Source organism: Xenopus tropicalis, chromosome 5, assembly GCF_000004195.4.
Source record: "Xenopus tropicalis strain Nigerian chromosome 5, UCB_Xtro_10.0, whole genome shotgun sequence".
NCBI classification, from domain to species: domain Eukaryota; kingdom Metazoa; phylum Chordata; class Amphibia; order Anura; family Pipidae; genus Xenopus; species Xenopus tropicalis.
Genome location: NC_030681.2, coordinates 92,172,416 through 92,193,354, shown reverse-complemented (window position 1 = coordinate 92,193,354; position 20,939 = coordinate 92,172,416). Strand labels below are relative to the sequence as shown.

General features: G+C 38.5%; 1 long non-coding RNA gene across 1 annotated transcript; it reads left to right on the top strand.

The window, feature by feature from the left end:
• The first annotated feature begins 16,659 nt into the window (after window positions 1–16,659).
• On the top strand, window positions 16,660–17,954 carry LOC116410884. Its single transcript, XR_004222709.1, has 2 exons — window positions 16,660–16,763; window positions 17,882–17,954. It is a non-coding gene; the product is annotated as an uncharacterized LOC116410884 (long non-coding RNA).
• The last annotated feature ends 2,985 nt before the right edge of the window (window positions 17,955–20,939 follow it).

Genomic DNA, 20,939 nt, shown 5'->3' with positions numbered 1-20,939 from the left:
CAGGTGGATGTAACGTTCAAGTTAGGTAGGAACCAGTGAACGACCGCTGGATGCAAAAGTCTGACTCTTACGGTAAAACAGGAACTCCCAGCCCTTCCCGGTCTTCACCGACGCCCTTTTGGGGCCCCGGAACTTTCTGCTGGGTCCAAGCTGGGGTCCTGCAAACTTTCAGAGTTCAGACAAAAACAAGGTACCGGCGAGGCGAAGGCAGAATCGTAGTCGGGGTACAGGCAAAGGTCGAGGCAGGTAGCAGAAATCGTAGTCAGGGTACAGGCAAAGGTCAAAACCGGAAACAACAATCAAAATGCTTGAGCAGGTACTGATAATAAACCAGAAGCCAGCTTGGGCAATGAAACACTGAAGGAAGGGGTTTAAATAGCAGTTTTTGGCGCCAAAAACAAAAAGGAACCGGAAGAACTAAAACCTGCACAAAGTTGGCGCCCAAAGCTTCAAGGCGCGCAACTGCGCATGTCCGCGCGTCATCGCGCATGCGCAGTACTGCCACGCCGTCCCCGCGGAACCCGGAAGTGTGGGCCCATACCAGAGCGCGTCTGCTGGCCAGCACGAACTAAGGTAGGAGAACGCGCCGCCCGGCAGAGCGCCTTACAGTGGATACTGGAAAGCAAGGGAGAAAGAATGAATGTAAGTTGGATCGAGAGGGATGATGGTACAAGACACAGCAGATGCTGAATGTTAGAATAGTAGAAACAATTTTGTAAGCCATTACCGTAAAACTGAGCATAAATAACCATACTGAAATACAGGGTTAACAAGCAAATGTATCTGAAAAGAGTAGCAGGAGGACATGCCAGTAACAGTAATTAGCACAGAAAAGTAGATCACACAGAAATCTAGTGCAAGTGACTGAATATTTATCAGCCAAAAAAGAATAAGATCAAAGGACCTTAGTAGTACTGCCCCAGACAGGAACAAGCTGCAACGGAAGGTCCTGTTTCTTTTATTAAACAAATGGAACTCACTAATAAACAGCTGAGGATGCAATATACAGACCTAAGAAAGAGTCCAATTCACAGCAGTTCATAAGATGGGCCCTGTCCCCATCATAGTACATACTCCCTGCCGTGTAGGTACATTTTTATACATTCCATACCATGGCAACAGAAGAGTTCACTAATTTTAGTCTGTCTTTTGGGTACCCACAAGAGTGAACAAAAAAGCTGAACACAAAAAAAGGTCTTGATCAATTTTTTATGTCTTTAGTGTTGACATGTACTTTTGTTACAGACCCAGAGGGCAAAATAGAAGACATGGCATGTACAAGTTAAAAAGACAGCAGTATGTATCTTTACAGCATACAGAGGATGAACATAATTGTTCATCCTGTGTCAAATTTATCAAAAATGTTGCTAGGAAAAAAAATTGTGTGGGGAAAAAAAAGAGCGACTTTTTGTTTTTTTTCTTGAAGGCTAGCTCATTTAAGAGAAAAATTCCAACCAAATTTAATGGAACCTCCATTTTGCATTTTTCAGGGGACCACAAAAATATATTGTAAATTGAGGGGAAAACTTAAAAAAACTAAAGTTTGGATTTTCTTGTGGATTTTATGCAAACGTTTTCCATTTATTTTCAATGAGGCTAAAAAATATTTCATGCTGTGTCACTTATCCACTAGTTTTTTTTTGTATTTCTTCAATTAATCCCGACTATTCAAGGTGTCAGAAAATACTTTTGATTAAGATCCCAAAAGGCTGTCCATGCATGGCAGTACTTTCCACTACAAGTACAGTATTTAATTTGTGCTTTTTAGTTTTTACTTTTTAAAATGCAGGTTTCCTAATTTAGGAAACCTCACTCAAATGTAGGGTTGGATTGTAAAATGATTGTAGATTAGAGTGTAGACATAAATTAGTAATTCAAACTGCTGCCATTTTCACAGTATTAACACCAGGGTCACTAGGGGACTGAATTTTTAGGTTTTAAAAAGTGGGTGGAGCCACCAACAGCCAATCAGACTTCACCTATTGATTTTTTTGTTTAAATTTAAAATGCTGCCTTTTTCACACTATTTATGTCAGGGTTCCCAAACTATGCACAGTCAGTCACTGGCTGACTACATATTCAGGGTTAGAACAAGTGGGCGGAGCCACCAACAGCCAATCCATTTTTACCCATTAAATTTAATTGATTTATATTTAAACTGATGCCATTATTTAAGTATTAATTCCAGGGTTGTTAAACTTTCCAAAGTTAGTCACTGGGCGAAGCCACCAACAGCCAATCACATATCACCTATTTACTTTCCATGGTGAAGTGTAAAATGCTGTCAGTCCCACATTTTTTATGCCTGAGTACCCAAACTTTGCAAAGTTGGTCACTGGGGGACTGCAGTCCAAAAATAGGAAAAGTGGGTTGGGCCACTAACAGCCAATCAGATTTTATCCATTGAATTTTATTGGTTTAAATTTAAAATTCTGTCATTCTCATACTATTTATGCCAGGGTGCCCACTGTTGGTCACTGGGTGACTTCGACTCAAGGTTAGAAAAAGTGGGCACACCCACCAACCACCAATCACAATTTACCTATTGACTTTTATTGGTTTAAATTTAAACTGCTGCCGTCCTTTAAATATTAATCCCAGGGTCCCTAAACTTCAGTTCCAGTTTAGAAAAAGTGGGCGGAGCAACCAACCGCCAATTGGATGCCACTCATTGACTTTTAGTGGGGAAATTTAAATTGCTGCCATTCAGACACTATTAAAACCAGGGTCCCTAAACTTTGCACAGTGATTTTTACTATATAACTGTGATCCAAGGTTAGGAAAAGTGGGTGGGGCCAACAACAGCCAATCAGATTTCATTCAGTGACTTCACATTTTTCAACCCAACATGAAGTTTGTTCTCAAACTTTCCTTTCTAGTTCACTATTATATCATTCCACTCAAGGGATTAGAAGAAAAGAGGATCCATTATGAGGTGTTAAAAGGTTTTTTTACAGTGAGAGCTGTAAAAAAGTGCTTTTTCTGGTAGACACATTAGACATTTTTAGGAAAGGGTTGGATGCTTTTCTAGTGAGAAGTGAGAAAATACAATGGTCATTAAAGAAACTTTTGGTACAAAACTGATACAAGAACTAGCTTTTTAAAGCTTTTATTTTTTGGAGGTGGGTTCAGATGGGTGCAGATTTAACCACGAAAAAGACTGGACTTGGAGGACATTTGTCTAACAGCAATTGCATATAGTTTAGTGCATATATAATGACAACACGCGCTCTACCAGAACAATGACTTTAATCTATTAATGAATTATATGAATGAATATAACAGAATAAATTATCAGAGAGTTACCAATAAATTAAATGTAATAAATTTGGTTTGAGAACCAAAACCTTTACACTACAATTTCTACCAAATCTTCCCTAAACAACTTAAAATTACAGTTTTACTTACTTTGCAAGGTGATTCCTTGAAACTGACGTTTTCACGGTAGGAGTTCTTACTAGTCTACAAAAATGCAACTTAAATGAATATGATAATGTAGGTCCTACCTATATAAATTAGTTAAGTAATGTCCAGCCATACAGTTTTAAAAGTAAAAATATATATTTAATAATAGGGGTTAGTTACAGTACTTACTACAGTAACGGGGCCACAAATTTCCCACCAGTCAGTTGCACTAAAAATCCCTTAATGGGAACCTATCCCCATACATAAAAACTGTATAATAAAAGTCCTTTTCAAATTAAATATTTTTTTTTTTTTTTTTTTTAAATTGAAACTTCCATACCTGCTATAATGGTATTTAAAAATCTCAGCTATCACTCGTATGTTGCCTACCCTGCCTTTAGGCATAGAGGCAGCGCAGGAAATGACTTTCACATTCCATTCTGCACTTGTTAGATGTCACTGCACTCCTCACATGCTTCCACCCTCTTCACCATCTATTTGTGTAGCCAGTGCATGGGCACCAGGTCCCCCATTTTGGCGAATCAACAACATTTTGGGATGATGTAAAGCTTGCACAGATGGGCAAAAGTATTTACTGAAGACCTACCAGAACTAGCTATACCATTCCATGTCTGGTTATGTAGTTTCACATGTGGCTTCACCCAAAATTAAAACATTATATGTAAAACACATAGGTTACAATATCAGGAATAGGGTTGCCACCACAACCTATTAATACCAGCCACATATTGAATCCACATTCTGCATGGCTAATTAGCAATTCATTTATTCATTTAGTTGCATGCTGCATGGCTACACATCAGTTCAGTCTGCAGAATGCAGCTGAATGACTTGCTAATGTAGATTCGGTATGTGGCAGGTATAAAAGGAACAGTTCAGTGTAAAAATGAAACTGGGTAAAATAGATAAACTGCGCAAAATAAACAAATATGTAATCTATAAAGGCTGGAGTGGGCAGATGTCTAACATAATAGCCAGAATACTACTACTACTTTCAACTCTCTAACCTCTTAGTTAGTCAGTGACTTTGGGGGGGGGGGCATGGGACATAATTGTTCAGTTAGTTTGGGAGCATGCAGGTCAGATTTAAAAGCAAACTAACTAAACATTTATGCCCCCCTCCAAAGCCACTGACTAACTAAGAGGTTAGAGAGCTGAAAGCAGGAAGTAGTGTTCTGGCTATTATGTTAGACATCTCCCCACTCCAGCCTTTATAGATTTCATTTTTGGCTAACAATATTGAAAACATTTTTTTTTCGCAGTTTATCTATTTTACCGAATTTCATTTTTACTTTAAACTGTTCCTTTCAGGGGGCGAAGCGGCAACCCTAATCAGGAAAGATAATAATGTATATATACACTATATCACATGTGCAATTACTGTATATTATACATGCCACACTTACACATGTTAATATCCACATCTTGTATATGCACAGTAGGTGGAGATTTAAAGTTTGTGCAGCTTGACATGCAGTTAAAATTCTTCCTTCGTCAATTAACTGGGACAGACTGAAGGAAAGGGAAAGTAAAATTGGGGAATAAAAAAGAGACAATGCTTCCTGATACTCTACAGCAGTGCTGTCCAACTGGCGACCCCCCTCTGTGTGGCCCCCCACCTGTCTGGCTGTTTTGATGGCTTACCTTTGAGTAAGCATTAAATGGTATCAGTACTGAGATTAACTGGCCCCCCTGCATGGTTCTCACCTCAGATTCAGGCTGTAATCCCTCTGTATTGTTTAAACATGTAATCCCCTGTGTTTTTCACACCTTTTATAGGTACTGTAGGCAGAGTATGGCACATACAGCCAGCATAGGGCAGGTAGAGTATGGCACACACAGGCAGCATAGGTCAGGGAGGGTATGGCACACACAGGAAGGGTAGGGCAGGCAGAGTATGGCACACACAGGCAGGGTAGGGCAGGCAGAGTATGGCACACACAGGCAGGGTAGGGCAGGCAGAGTATGGCACACACAGGCAGGGTAGGGCAGGCAGAGTATGGCACATAGAGGCAGCATAGGGAAGGCAGAGTATGGCGCACACACAGGCAGGGTAGGGCAGGCAGAGTATGGCACACACAGGCAGCATAGGACAGGCAGAGTGCTGCCTGTGTGTGCCATACTCTGCTTGCCCTATGCTGCTTGTGGGAGGTGAACCTGGCAGGGGTTTGTTGTGGGAGTTTGTTAGCAGTTGTAAATAGCCATTAAATGGTTCCTAAGGTGTGTAATTATGTACTGGGGGTTGCTCTGCTATCCACAGGGGAGGAGGAGGCATATGGAATTTAAGGGTATATCTTAATATGACATAATTCTTTCACATATGAATGATGGTTGATATCCCCACAGTAAGGACCAAGCATTTGGGATTTTGCTGTGCTACCACCATTGTGATAAAATAGGTGTGGTTTGAAGTGGGTGTGGTTTCAAAAAGGGGAGTGGTCAAAACTGGCTTCCATTAGCGGCCCTCCACCATGTATGCTAGAGAAATTCCGGCCCTCGGCACCGTAGAAGTTGGACAGCACTGCTCTACAGCATTATACAGCATAGCAAAGTACATTGAAACACTTCGGTCAGTAGCATATATAAACGCATAAAGAAAAGAGGCATACTGTATGTGAAACAGCAAAGCCTAGATGCCTGGGCAATAACTGATGAGCCATGAGGTGATGGCATATAACATGAATATAATCTTACATAGAAACCAGGAACACAAGAAAAGAGGAAAATAATAATCTGCACTTATAAACCAAGACTGGGAGTGGGAATGATGCCACCACAAGGCTGGATGGGGTAGGATTACTGCGGATGGAATATCTCTATCTGTGAACAGTATAAAGATAGCAGCTTTACTGATAATTTCCTGGATTATGCTTGATCACATGGTAAAGTATTGTAACCCAAGGAAGACATTTCTAAAGGAAAAACACGTGAACAATAGGTGGTGCAACATTTAAACAGTGCTAGAGGCATACCAGTAATTATTATTGGTGTGTGTGCAGTATAATGGGGGAAATTGCTATGGTGAAGAATAAAATTACTACCTTAAATATTGCTCTCTTGGAGCTCAGGGCTAATTTACCATATAGGCACTCGAGAGCTATCGCTAGGATGGCAGCTTTAGGGGGGGTGGCCCTTGGATGTCTATATGGTGAAGAAAACTTCCAGTGCTGCTGTATATTTTCCTACTAGATTTCAGCAGCAGAGGTGGGGAGTAAGGGGCACCTGTGTGGAGCCTTGCACATCACTCGCACATCATGATGTTACTTCCGTTGTTGGTTGACTCTGAATACTAAGGGGCTGATTTACTAATCCACGAACGGTCCGAAGGCGTCCGAATGCGTTTTTTTTTCGTAATGATCGGTATTTTGCGTTTTTTCTCGGAAACTTTTCGTAGCGCTATGACTTGCGCAAAAAGTCGCGACTTTTTCGCAGCTTTCGCGCAGAGTACGAAAGTTTCGGATTCATTCAAGCTTCAGTATGGTGACTTTTCTTGGGCCAGGTTGGAGCTGCAGAGTGGCATTGAGTCCTATGGGAGGCTTCCAAAATCATGCTAAGTCTGAAAGTTCCGCCGCTTACGAGCGCTCAATACGAAAAAGTCGCGACAAGATACGAGCAAATCGTAATGGCTATGAAAAAGTCGCAACTTTTCGTGCAAGTCGTAATGGTTACGAAAAAGTCGCGACAATTTACGAAAAGTTGTAACGGCGACGAAAAAATCACAAAAAATACGAAAAAGTCGCAAAATGTTCGTTTTCCAATCGGAATTTTTCCAATTCGGATTCGGATTCGTGGGTTAGTAAATCAGCCCCTATAAATTCATAAATTTTCTAAGCTTTAGAACTGTGCGTATTTTCTGTGTTTTCTTTTGTTAATTTGCACAAATTTTTTGTACTGTACAATTTGTGCAACAAAATCGTATTTGTCGCAAGGAGTACGAACGTTTCAGATTCATTTCAGCTTCAGTATCGTGACTTTTCTTGAGCCAGGTGAAGCTGCAGAGTGCCATTGAGTCCTATGGGAGGCTTCCAAAATCATGCACTGAAGGTTCAAAGTCAGAAAGGTTTTCCCACTGTTTACGATCGTTCGGATATGAAAATTTTGCCATTCGCAAGCAATCGTTTCAATACGAAAATTTCTGAACTTTCAGATCGTAAGTACAAAATTTTCGTATTCAAACGAAAAGAATTCTTGTGACATTTGCAATAATCAGAAATGATCGGATTTCGTGAGTCGGATTCGTACCTTAGTGAATCGGCCCCTAAGTACCAAGGTATATGTACAGGCACCAAATCAACTTGCAATAATGATTAAGTAATATGACCTTTAATAGACAGCTGAACAGGATAAGAACCAGAGACAGGGGAGGATATATTCATTTATTGTTGTTTGGCACATCATAGATACTCAAGTGCCAGTATAATGGCAGAGAGCACAGGTTCCTACAACAGCAGTTTAATACTGAAGATCACACAAGACATATTCTACACCACAGTAGAAAGCACAAGTTTAAATTCTTTTTCAACACCCTGTGATGTAAGATTTAAATTTGTTTAAATTAATTTCACATGGCATCAACAGTAAACACAAAATTGTTGTCCAAAGCTTTGAAGTCACATGATTAAACAGTGAGATAAACAGTTTGGATACAAGGGAATCTGAATCCTGCTAACAGCATTAGGATTTAACATTAAACCTTTTATGGGCATATAGTTACAGTGCTTAAAAATCTATGCCCAACACTGTGTTGGTGCTGGACACAATAAATGTTTTATTAACTGAAACATTTATTATTTTATAGACAGAGGATATCACATTTTAATAGTTGCATTATCAAGTTGGTTTGACAAAGAAAACCAAATTAAACATCATTAAACATCTAAGTCTGTAGGCTGAGATATATAAAAGCTTTTTGTAGGATGTTACAGCAGCTAGTAAGCCTTGTAAAATCATGGCACAATGGCAAATTATTTTAGCTGTAGTGTTACCTTTACTCATACGCAAATCAACTGACATATCTATCATTTGGCTAACTATTAGGATATTTTCTGTCTCACAGAGCAATTATATGTATATTACTAAATTCATAAAAATGACATTTTCTGTCCTTAGATAATACAAGTAAAAATTTAATGAAATATGCTGCTGAGATAATGAAGTGGAAATGCTGCTGTAAAATAATGAAAACTCTAAATACAAGCCAGGAAATTCAATTTTCATATTGTCATCTGTTTCTATTTTTTCAGGGGAAAAAAAATCAAATCTCATGTCCTGTTTTCAAGGACCCCAAAAAATCTAGTGCAAGTTTGAATATACATTGCATTTTTATCTCTAAAACAAAAATGTCAAATGCAGATTCACAGCTGTGGCTAGTTTCTCAGCACTGCTGGAAATCGTAGCCCATAATAAAGATCCTATTATTAGACCCTTTTGACCCACCTAGTAGCAGTAGAAGTGATGTCTGTCCGTTGGAAAGCTCAGATGTTATACACGACTACATGAAAATCCAAAAAATCTTTCAAAGTCGGTTCTGTAATTGTATATTTTTGCATACTTTTTCTCTATCTGGTATTATATACTAAAATTAGTATGGGACCCAGCATAATTAGTGCCGGACGGGCATGGGGTTTTATTTTATGTTTTTACTTTGTTTTGCAGAAAAATAAGATTTGGAATGAAGCAAGTGAATGAAACTTGTCCACTCTTATACGCAAAGAACATTTTGTTCACACTGTCAAAACGAACAAGACTGAATATTGATATTGATTGCGGGCAAGTCTGTCATTACCTAATGTATCAATTGGTTTGCCAATAATTAGCTACCCTGATGTAAAGTTAGCACTTTACAAATAAATGTAATAATAGCAGGCAAAATATAATGCTTTCAGAAAACATTACAATAGCAATAGTAAACATCACTTTTTACTTAGACAAGAGTACACCTTTATGGCGTCACCTTCACAAAATGCATTGTTTTTAAATACCCACGTAACATATTACAATTCTTTTAGCTACTTTCTTTTTAAACTGTTTCCTAAAATGTCAGTTTTTTTTCCTGAAAGCTTTTCTCAGTGAACAACTAACAACACTATCATAAAACACTTCCTATGGTTTTATCAGTTTAACAATGCAGTAATAGCCCTGCTCTAGTCTGTTATTCCATCACTGAGAAGATCTTTAGTGTCATTTCCTCCCACACTATATGTGCAGTATTGAAGAAAAAAAATGAAATTGATTTTAAAGATAAAATAAATAGGGTGTGCACAAATTACTGCAAAATATGGCTTATTGCACACCATTCTAAACAAAGAGAAAGGGATAGGCCAGCAGCTAATAACAAGATGAACAATTAAGTTGATATTTTCTTTTTTTCTGTGGCGACCTTATTGCTATCTTAAAGGCTGTTCCGGTCAGTGCCATTGTCCCTGTTTTACTGTTGTCTTTTTGTATACCTTACTTACCTTTACTAGTTATTACTAACTACTGGACAGAAATTTGTACCCACTTGCAAATTTCAAACTTGTAAGATCTATCAATCAAAAAAAACATTGAATAATTCAGTAACTTAAACATAGCAAGCTTCTGTACAAGTCAATGGATGTGTATTTACAATATCCAAGATATTTTATTCTTTAAGTTCTTTTGAACAGTTATATTTGTAAAATAAATGGAATAATGCAATTTTGATAGCAGTCAAGTTATTTCTCTTTGTCTGTTTTCCCTTTTTAAGAATTTCTGTAAAGATGCTAGCAATCATGAAAAACTCTCAATTTTAATACCAATTTTTTCCCCCAACAATCAAGTTTTGAAAATACTTTCAGAAATAAATTACTCTATCTTTCCATATTTGCAGTATTGAAAAAAAATAAACTTTACATAGCCACATAAATAAAATATTGTTATTGCTTCGAATAAGTGAAAGTTTCTTCTGTTAACCATATAATGTAGGTTGACACAAACATTTCATTGTGTTTTAAAATGTTATTTTAGTTTTTTTTTAAATTGTTTTTATTTTTTATATTTTTATTGTAAAGCTTATTATTTTTATAGTTTACTTATAAAGACCCAACAAATTCCGTAGCCCTATACAATATACTGGGAAACACACATACAGTATGGCTGAAGCAAAACAATTACAAACAATAGGACATAAATCAAGATATACAGTGGAGGAAATAATTATTTGACCCCTCACTGATTTTGTAAGTTTGTCCAATGACAAAGAAATGAAAAGTCTCAGAACAGTATCATTTCAATGGTAGGTTTATTTTAACAGTGGCAGATAGCACATCAAAAGGAAAATCGAAAAAATAACTTTAAATAAAAGATAGCAACTGATTTGCATTTCATTGAGTGAAATAAGTTTTTGAACCCCTACCAACCATTAAGAGTTCTGGCTCCCACAGAGTGGTTAGACACTTCTACTCAATTAGTCAACCTCATTAAGGACACCTGTCTTAACTAGTCACCTGTATAAAAGACACCTGTCCACAGAATCAATCAATCAAGCAGACTCCAAACTCTCCAACATGGGAAAGACCAAAGAGCTGTCCAAGGATGTCAGAGACAAAATTGTAGACCTGCACAAGGCTGGAATGGGCTACAAAACCATTAGCAAGAAGCTGGGAGAGAAGGTGACAACTGTTGGTGCGATTGTTCGAAAATGGAAGGAGCACAAAATGACCATCAATCGACCTCGCTCTGGGGCTCCACGCAAGATCTCACCTCGTGGGGTGTCAATGATTCTGAGAAAGGTGAAAAAGCATCCTAGAACTACACGGGAGGAGTTAGTTAATGACCTCAAATTAGCAGGGACCACAGTCACCAAGAAAACCATTGGAAACACATTACACCGCAATGGATTAAAATCCTGCAGGGCTCGCAAGGTCCCCCTGCTCAAGAAGGCACATGTGCAGGCCCGTCTGAAGTTTGCCAATGAACACCTGAATGATTCTGTGAGTGACTGGGAGAAGGTGCTGTGGTCTGATGAGACCAAAATAGAGCTCTTTGGCATTAACTCAACTCGCTGTGTTTGGAGGAAGAAAAATGCTGCCTATGACCCCCAAAACACCGTCCCCACCGTCAAGCATGGGGGTGGAAACATTTTGCTTTGGGGGGTGTTTTTCTGCTAAGGGCACAGGACAACTTATTCGCATTAACGGGAAAATGGATGGAGCCATGTATCGTGAAATCCTGAACGACAACCTCCTTCCCTCTGCCAGGAAACTGAAAATGGGTCGTGGATGGGTGTTCCAGCACGACAATGACCCAAAACATACAGCAAAGGCAACAAAGGAGTGGCTCAAGAAGAAGCACATTAAGGTCATGGAGTGGCCTAGTCAGTCTCCGGACCTTAATCCAATAGAAAACCTATGGAGGGAGCTCAAGCTCAGAGTTGCACAGAGACAGCCTCGAAACCTTAGGGATTTAGAGATGATCTGCAAAGAGGAGTGGGACCAACATTCCTCCTAAAATGTGCGCAAACTTGCTCATCAATTACAAGAAACGTTTGACCTCTGTGCTTGCAAACAAGGGTTTTTCCACTAAGTATTAAGTCTTTTTTTGTTAGAGGGTTCAAAAACTTATTTCACTCAATGAAATGCAAATCAGTTGCTATCTTTTATTTAAAGTTATTTTTTCGATTTTCCTTTTGATGTGCTATCTGCCACTGTTAAAATAAACCTACCATTGAAATGATACTGTTCTGAGACTTTTCATTTCTTTGTCATTGGACAAACTTACAAAATCAGTGAGGGGTCAAATAATTATTTCCTCCACTGTAAGGTGATGGTGGTCCCAGAAGGAAATCGGAATGTTAATGTCTATGCTTGTATAAACTGATACAATACACTAATCTGTTTTTCAGCAATAGGAACAATATAAGTTAAAGATCTGGAAAATTCTGATAATGTTCCTATGCAGGTATGGGATCTGTTAACCCAGTAACCGGAAACCCGTTATGCAAAGGCCATCTCCTATAGACTCCATTTTCATTAAATATTTCAAATTTTTCAAATACCTTGTACTTGATCCCTTGTACTTGATTTTTTCGGCGTCTTTACGAATTTTTCGTTGCCAATATGATTTTTGCGTAAAAACGCGAGTTTTTCGTAGCCATTACGAAAATTGCGTAAAATCTGGCGATTTTTCGTAGCGTTAAAACTTGCACAAAAAGTTGCGCTTTTTTCATAGCGTTAAAACTTACGCGAAACTTCGCACCTTTTAAGTTTTAACGCTACGAAAAAGGCGCAACTTTTCGTGTAAGTTTTAACGCTACGGAAAAATCGGGCGATTTTACGCAACTTTCGTAATGGCTACGAAAAACTCGCGTTTTTACGCAAAAATCGTATTGGTAACGAAAAATTCGTAAAGACGCCGAAAAAATCGCAAAAAATACGAAAAAGTCGCAAAATGTTCGTTTTCAAGTCGGAACTTTTCCAATTTGGGTCGGATTCGTGGCTTAGTAAATCAGCCCCTTAATGTATGGATATCCAAATTACAGATAGGCCCCTTATCCGGAAAACTCAAGGTCCTGGGCATTTTGGATAACAGGTTCCATACCTGTACCATAAATCTGTTAGCATTCTATCATGATATAGGGCCTGCTGAAATGTGTTAATTATCTAAGTTTTTATTAATGTGTTACTTACTCTAAGCTTTTATAAGTGGGCTGTATGCCTTACTATAATATTAATTCACTAATTGATTTGTCTATACAGTACTTCCTTTTATGATGGATAGAAAGTAAAAAAGAATATAGTACAGGTATAGGACCCGTTATCCAGAATGCTTGGGACCAAGGGTATTTTGGATAAGGGGTCTTTCTGTAATTTGAATCTCCATACCTTAAATCTACTAAAAAATCAATTAAACATTAATTAAACCCAATAGAATTATTTTGCATCCAATAAGGATTAATTATTCTTAGTTGGGATCAATTAGAAGGTACTGTTTTATTACTACAGAAAAAAACGAAATCATTTTTAAAATTCTTAATTATTTGATTAAAATGGAGTCTATGGGAGACAGGCTTTCCGTAATTTGGAGCTTTCTGAATAACCGGTTTCCGGATACCTATAATGATTATAAGCAAATAATTCTAATTCTAACTTTTTTCTCTGTAATTATGAAACAGTACCTTGTACTTGATCTCAACTAAGATATAATTAATCCTTATTGGAGGCAAAACAATCCTATTGGACTTAAGTTATGGAGATCCACTAAATATGAGACTAGGGGGCTGATTTACTAATCCACGAACGGTCCGAAGGCGTCCGAATGGGTTTTTTTCGTATTGATCGGTATTTTGCGATTTTTCGTAAATTGTCGGGACTTTTTCGTAGCCATTACTACTGTTTCGCAAAATGTCGCGACTTTTTCGTAGCGCTACGACTTGCGCGAATTGTTGCGACTTTTTCGTAGCCTTCGTGCCGAGTACGAAAGTTTCGGATTCATTCAAGCTTCAGTATCGTGACTTTTCTTGGGCCAGGTTGGAGCTGCAGAGTGCCATTGAGTCCTATGGGAGGCTTCCAAACTCATGCAAAGTCTGAAAGTTTTGCCCGCCGGTTACGAGCGCTCAATACGAAAAAGTCGCGACAAGATACGAGCAAATCGTAATGGCTACGAAAAAGTTGCGACAATTCGCACAAGTAGTAATGGTTACGAAAAAGTCGCGACAATTTACGAAAAGTCGTAACAGCGACGAAAAAATTGCAAAAATTACGAAAAAGTCGCAAAATGTTCGCTTTCCAATCGGAATTTTTCCAATTCGGATTTGTGGGTTAGTAAATCAGCCCCTATGTCATCATCATATTATTATCATCATTTTCCAAATGTGTTTGGTCACCTTTTGAAGCTTTTACAGAAGATGCTTTTTACATCAAGCTTCTTTACAGCTGAATACTCACACATTATTTTCCTATTGGCCAACAGAAATTGATGGAATTTTAAGATTTTCTTATTCATTAATATTAATGTGTGGTAGCACCAGAATAACTTAACTTCCAAGGCACATCTGGAATCTTGATAAATTCCTTCATTTATATGACATCTCAAAGAGAAAAAACACTTTAGTTGTTGATTTCTCATTATATTGTGATATCTAATTAAATTGTTAACGCAATGGAACAAGCTGTATTAGAGGGGGTTTAGTACATGATAATGTGACACAAAATAACAAGTGACTCATCATAGCATGAGTTTGCATTTAATAACAATAAATAATTCTTATTGTAGGTTGTCTGTTTAGTACAGCAAGGTGCACTGATCTAATTTAACCATTTTACCTCTTTGAACAGATTTTGCCTTAAGGTATTTTTTTTTTAGGTTTTTTTTTTTTTTTTTTAATCTCTAATAACATTATAAACCACGCAGCACTGTCTGCCTCAGTAACTTGCAGGTTGTGTGAAATCAGCCTAATAAAAGAAAATCTAAAGTGTTGCAGATTGTCTCACAGTTAGTCATTGATTCTAGGCCCCACAGGGCTTGTTAGAGTCTCTGTTTTTCAAACATTTGCTGAGCAATATGTCATTTTACACAAATTGCCAAGTGGCTGGGTAATTGCATTGTGTTTAAAAAAAGAAAAGGTTTAAAGTGTCGATGTTGCATTTCTAGATATACTATTTTTGTGCATTATTTATGTAAGATTTGAACTATATATAATAATAATATAATATTAATAATAATATTAATCACCCCTCTTACTAGGGTTCCGGTTCTTTTGAGAAGCAGACAAATAACCCACACCAATAAGTGTATATTAAAATGAATATATTGAGTAGCAAATCAATGGATTGTTACACTTAAATGAATAGTTAACAAAACAATATTTATACATTATTTACATTTAAAGATTAATGACAAAATCTACATTATAGCTACCAATATACAAAGAACATGGTGGTCTGATTCCTTGCCATGGCCTCCTCTCCGGTCTGTCTCCCATCCTGCCCAGTCACTTCTGATCCAGTCCTCCGGTGCTCCTCCCAGGTTCTTTTCCCAGGTTCCTTTTCCCAGGTTGCTCTCCCAGGTTCCTTTTCCCTTGACCACTGTCCAGCCCACATTTATGCACCTTTCAGCCACTGCCCCCCACATACCAACTGATCAGATGGGGGTTGATAAAAACCACACCTTGCCCATTGTTCAGTAACTGTTGAGTTTTTTATGGCTTCTCGCAGACGTACTGTCCCACCATCCACAGAAAAACCCTTAGATATGGAGATTTGGCTTCGGGTTCAACTTGAAAAACTGGTTTATAGTAATCATTAGAGCTCCCCCCATACTCAGTGTATAACACAATAGAGCCACGAACACACATATATATATATATATATATTTATATATATCACAAATAATGGCACCCAAATACACGATTTCTTACAAATCCCCACCTAGAGGGCGAAGGACTTCACAAGGAAAGAGCCCTCTAAATACAAAAAGGTATAACATTCAGGGACACCTATTCATGTATAATATGTATTTGTGCTGAAAGTGAAAGGATTACTGAGACCCAAATTATATAACACTCACACATGCTAAAGTTTTAGGGTACTGTGAGGTAATATTTAACCTAATTATAAATACACTCACAGTTTATACTCATAATTTGAACCCTTCTGCCAGTTAGAAAATCCCACACACTTTTAGAGGCTTTGTTTCCAGCTTACTTTGCTGCATTGTCTGTGCGCTATACACACCGCTTACCCACTTGACACTAACCCACCCATGTCTGGGCTGGATCCCATTTTAGGCCTCTGCAGTAACCCATGGCCTTTACACTTTGGTGTTTGCAACACCCAACACATTTTGCTTACCACGGTTACCATATGAATGAGACCACACAGGAAAAATCCTTTATTATTGTGGTAGTTTGAGAAACTCTGTGGCACATTTTATTAATCAGCATAGCTGGGATTAGCACCTCAATTCATGGATAGGTGTGACCATAACCAATACTGACTTCAGGAAATTAAAAAGATACACTGCAGCACTATCTTAGCCAAATCACTAGTGAGTTGTTTGTCATCTTTGTCTCAGTATTTCCACCTCAGTTTCATGCCTGATCATCTAAAATAGAGCAAGACAATTGTAAGGAACATCATTGTTTTAGCTGTTTTGTACAGGTACAGACCATAAACATAAACAAAATACTAGAAATGTATAGGACAAACCAGACTGGTAACTATAATGCAAATTACTGAAGTTAAGTGGTTTTAAACACCCCACCTTGAAGACTTTACACACAACAAACTCAAGATAATACAAACAATGTAAGACAAATTTTGGAGAAAAACTATAGACTGAATACTGCTTTGATACAGAAACACATAACATATATCGAGGTTTAGAGATGTAGCGAACCTCACAAAAAAAGTTCGCGAACTTCTGCCAAAAAGTGCGAACTTTTGCGAACTTTGCGAACCCCATAGACTTCAATGGGAAGGCGAACTTTAAAACCTAGAAAAGCCATTTCTGGCCAGAAAACTGATTTTAAAGTTGTTTAAAGGGTGCCACGACCTGGACAGTGGCATGCAGGAGGGGGATCAAGGGCAAAAATGTCTCTGAAAAATACGTTGTTGACACAGCGTTGCGTTTTGTGCTGTAAAGGGCATAAATCACACTACATTTCTAAACTTGTGTAATAAACTGCTTTAAAACGTCCGGCGTCTACATGCCAATCAAGTCGTGTAAAGGTTACAGCCGGTTCACACGCAAAGACAAAACGCCGCAGTAGTGGATACGGAATATATTATTGCTGGTGGAAAAACATCGCTCAGGTGATTTTATTGCAATGCAATGTCACTACTATGTGTAACGTGTTTGGTGCACTTCTATGAATAACAGCAAACAGCACTGGACACGTTAAAGAACAGTAACTTAAATTACAAAAAAAAAAAAAAAATTAATAATAAAAAAAAAGTGATCTCTGGTTGGTGCTGGGGGTGAACTACTATGAGCAGCACACCTGTCTCCAACACACACAGATGGAGCTGCAGTACACAATGAAAGTAACAGTAATCAGAAAATAAAAGCAGTCCTTACAAGGACTATTGGGTTACAGCAGATGAGATCAGCAGGACAGCTGCCCACAGCAGCTACATAAAGAGCAGTAGAAAGTAGATTACTAGTCAGCAAAGCTACCTAAACTGTCCCTCAAACCCCTGCACAGCTCTCTCCCTATGCTAACTCATCAAGCACACACAGGCAGAATGTAAAATGGCTGCTGGGCTTCGGTTTATATATGGAAGGGAGTGGTCCGGGGGTGGTCCAGGAGGGAGAGCTGCCTGATTGGCTGCCATGTATCTGCTGGCTCTGGGGTGAGAGGTCAAAATTTGTCTCCAGCTAAGGCGAACCCAAAATTGCGAACTTCGCTAAAAGTTCGCGAACTTGCGAACTTGCGAACACCCGATTTTCGTGCGAATTAGTTCTCCGGCGAACAGTTCGCTACATCTCTATCGAGGTTATCAAGCAGCATGCACTCTATGTAAAAATGTCACAAACGTGTTGCTGCTAATACAGAGAGTAAAAAAAAACAAAATCTGACTCAGGCAAATCATATCAAAAATAAAATTCAAATTGTGCCTCAGTGCTTTTTACTCTCCTACTAAACTAAAGCAGCAGCCATTTTACTCCCTCACAACACAGGTCATTCTAACTATTAAAAACCAAAAAATGTTTTTGAATTTGTATAACCTGACTGTACCAAACCAATTTAGAGGCTTCTCCTTCTGTGTAAAAAGGAAAAAAAAAACAAATAAGTAAGGTCCTCTATAATTTTTTTTTTTTTTTCCACAGGACAGGGTAAGGCATGGAATTCTCCTTTACATAATCTTGAATCCTTGTTTATCCTGTAAAATATAAACTTGGTGAAGGGAAAAAGTTAGGGCATATTCACATTGTGTTTCCCTCTATTCTCATTAGCCCTTCTTCCTTTAATTTGAGAAAGTTCTAATTTGATACTTTCCAACTCTTTTTTAAATGCTTCCCATGCATTTTGGAGATAGGAGTTCTCTGTACTCAGCCTATCTTTCTGAGTTGTAAGAACCTGATATGGGACCCATGTATTCCCATACCTACTTTTCTTTTGAAATCCCCACCTAGAGGAATTCCAATTCTCTCTTTCATTGTACCAATTATTATTATCCCAATAATAGTTTTTCAGGGTACAATACCTGGCTATGTGCCCAACTTTTGAACACGCATAGCACCTAAACACTTTCTTTTCTGTGTGTTTTTTAACTGAATTGTTACAATTCTTTCTTTGGGAGATCTTATCCGTTATCCGATCTTATCCGTTCATTTGGCTTCAAATACCATCTATATGCTGATGATACCCAAATTTACTTTTCGACCCCTTCATTAACAGTTGAAACTGAGACTCAAATCTCTAACTGCCTCCTGGCTATCTCCAATTGGATGAACCAACGCCACCTCAAACTCAACCTAACAAAAACTGAACTAATGATCTTTCCACCTAAACCTGGTCCTACTCCCCCCTTTTCTATCTCTATTGAAGGCACCCTCATCAACCCTGTCAATTCCATGCGTTGTTTGGGGGTGATCTTTGACTCCAGTCTCTCCTTCTCTGACCATACTAACACCACTGTCAAAACCTGTCACTTTTTCTTACGCAATATTGCCAAAATCCGGCCCTTTCTTTCTACTGTAACAGCTAGGCTGCTCATGCATGCCCTCATCCTATCCCGACTTGACTATTGTAACCTGCTGCTAACCGGCCTCCCTAATTCCCATCTTTCCCCCCTACAGTCTATATTAAACACCGCTGCCAGAACTCTCCTCCTCTCATCCAGGAGAGTTCAGGCCCCTCCCCTGCTAAAGGCCTTATCATGGCTTCCTGTTAAACAAAGAATAGTTTACAAACTCCTTCTCTTAACCTTCAAAGCCCTCCATTCCTCTGCTCCTCACTACATCTCTTCTCTGGTGTCTCCGCACGTTCCTGGCCGTCTCCTTCGTTCCTCGCAGAGCAACCGTTTGGTTGTGCCCCCCACTACTACTGCTGTTTCCCGCCTTAAATCCTTCTGCCTGGCTGCCCCTTACATTTGGAATTCCCTCCCTGATGTCCTCCGGAGAGAATCCTCCCTCAGTCTTTTTAAAACTAAACTTAAAAACTACCTTATGGAGCACTCGCCCAGCACCTGATCTGGAAACTGGCACTTATACTGTAATGTCACCCACTGTGACCTATAGCACTTATATTTGCCTATTTGTGTCTGTTAGTTACCCTCCCATATAGATTGTAAGCTCTACGGGGCAGGGACCTCCTTCATCTTGTGTTTCTGACTCTTATTGCAACTGTACCTTGTATTTATTTGTATTTATTGTTGTACTTTGTATTTATCCATTATCTTTAACCCCCCTGTCTGTATTAATGAATTCTACTGTACAGCGCTGCGTACATAAGTAGCGCTTTATAAATAAAGATATACATACATACATACAATTCTGTTTAGCAGGGAGAGAAACCTTTATCGCCGACACCCTTTCCTTGTTATGCTGTTTTCTAGATTGCAGGGGGTTAGAAACCTGTTTTCCTGGACTGTTGTCTTTCAGTTTATCAGTCCTGTACTCGGCACAATTAGAAATCAATTTAGAAGGCCTGGCATGACTAGTACATTCTAAACTAGTCACATTACCTTCACTTGCAGTTTCACATTTCCTACTGCTTTCATTTAAACCATTAGCAGACAGATCTCTACCCTTAGTATTACTCTGCCCGGTAACAGCTAATACAACAGGACTTCTTAACTGAGCTTTTAACCCTTTAATCTCTGATGAATGATCAGCTCCTACATTGCTGGTTGAGGTTGCAACCAAACTTTTAATGGTGCCCTCTGCATCCTTCAGCCTCTGTTCGAGCTGCGTAATCTCCTTCTTGTTTTCTGCCATTGTTTGCTGGTTGCTAATGGACATAGCAGCAGCATTTTCAACAGAAAATTTCAGAGAATCAATTGTATCATTTAAATAAAGAATCTTTTCCTCCAGATTCTCCTTCTGCACCGCTAGAGTTTTATACTGTTCTGCTATCCAGCAGGCAGCAAAAACCAATGCACTTTTCCCTTTTGACTTCGACATACATTTTTCCTGAATTGCCCTGGTCACATAAATCTGAGCCTTAGCCCATGGATCTGGAGATCCCTTCATACACTTAAAGGAACAGTAACACTAAAAAATAAAAATGTTTTAAAATAATTAAAATATAATGTACTGTTGCCCTGCACTGGTTAAAGTTGTGTGTTTGCTTCAGAAAGACTACTGTAGTTAATAGAAATAGCTATTGTGTAGCCATGGGGGCAGCCATTTAAATTGAAAAAAGGAGAAAAGGCACAGGTTACATAAGAAGATAACAGATAACTGTGTAGAATACAATGGGAATCTATGCTACTTATCTGTTATCTGCTTAGTAACCTGTGCCTTTTCTCCTTTTTTCAATTTAAATGGCTGCCCCCATGGCTACACAGCAGGGTATTTATATAAACTGTAGTAGTGTTTATGAAGCA